We start from the raw sequence: 1,089 nt of genomic DNA, 5'->3' as shown, positions 1-1,089 counted from the left end.
GCTTTATTATTAATCAGCGCTGTTGTACAGATATTTTTCACTTAAAGATGTTGCCAGTTTCTCGTGGGTTCTCAGAGGCAGTAGCTCTGGGGTCTGAGGACTCAGTTCTGTCCCTCATTTGGGTTAGAAAACCAATGGATTGGGGACCATCTGCATTTCTCCCCCTCTTTCTCAGTTTTGAGGATTTATCCAAAGGGGTTGTGATAATAGTAGTAAATAGTCCATTGTGTAAGATGCCCAAAAACCTTATTTTTCACATGCATGAAATAGATATACAGTATATTATGAGATGGATGGATGGATGGATGACAGATAGGTCTAGAGATGATGGAAAAATATGGATAGATAGATGATAGGATGAGAGAGAGTGAGATGATAGATAGATAGATAGATAGATAGATAGATAGATAGATAGATAGATAGATAGATAGATAGATAGATAGATAGATAGATAGATAGATAGATAAATGTTACACATACAGACAGACTGACTGTCAGAGAGAAAGAGAGAGAGACAATGATAGATAGATAAATAGATAGATAGATAGATAGATAGATAGATAGATAGATAGATAGATAGATAGATAGATAGATAGATAGATAGATAGATAGATATGCAAAATAACCAGTATCATTGTTCTGCATGGATGTAGCAATTTGAACATTCTATGAAAGAGTAGGCTTCATAACCACTCTTGTTTCATTTACATAACTTATTTTGTGGACATTTCTGGCTAAATGTGTGATAGTAGATCAAACACGATTAATTTTTCCTAATTAAAGGGCACTTAATACAATGATTAAAAGTAACGAAACTGCCTTTTTGGGAGAACCAAACTAAAAAGAGAAAAGGGCACCCCCGGAGACAAAGCTAAGCAGAGCTGGAGAACTGCCTTCAAAATTTCAGTTCAAAGCACCGAAGATGAAGAGAGAGATTTCATGCATTAAACATCCACCCCTCCCCCAAATCAAATACACTTTGGCGTGGAAATTTTGTTTCAAACGTCGACAAACTTCTGGAAGAGCGGAGAACTTGTGAATTTTGCTCAGAAGTGGGATTTGAGCTGAATGGTGGTATTAGTCTTTTCA

This window comes from Protobothrops mucrosquamatus, unplaced genomic scaffold (genome assembly GCF_001527695.2).
Source record: "Protobothrops mucrosquamatus isolate PMUCROS unplaced genomic scaffold, P.Mucros_1.0 scaffold2781, whole genome shotgun sequence".
NCBI classification, from domain to species: domain Eukaryota; kingdom Metazoa; phylum Chordata; class Lepidosauria; order Squamata; family Viperidae; genus Protobothrops; species Protobothrops mucrosquamatus.
The sequence above is the reverse complement of the archived record's forward strand: the minus strand, read 5'-3'. Positions refer to the sequence as shown.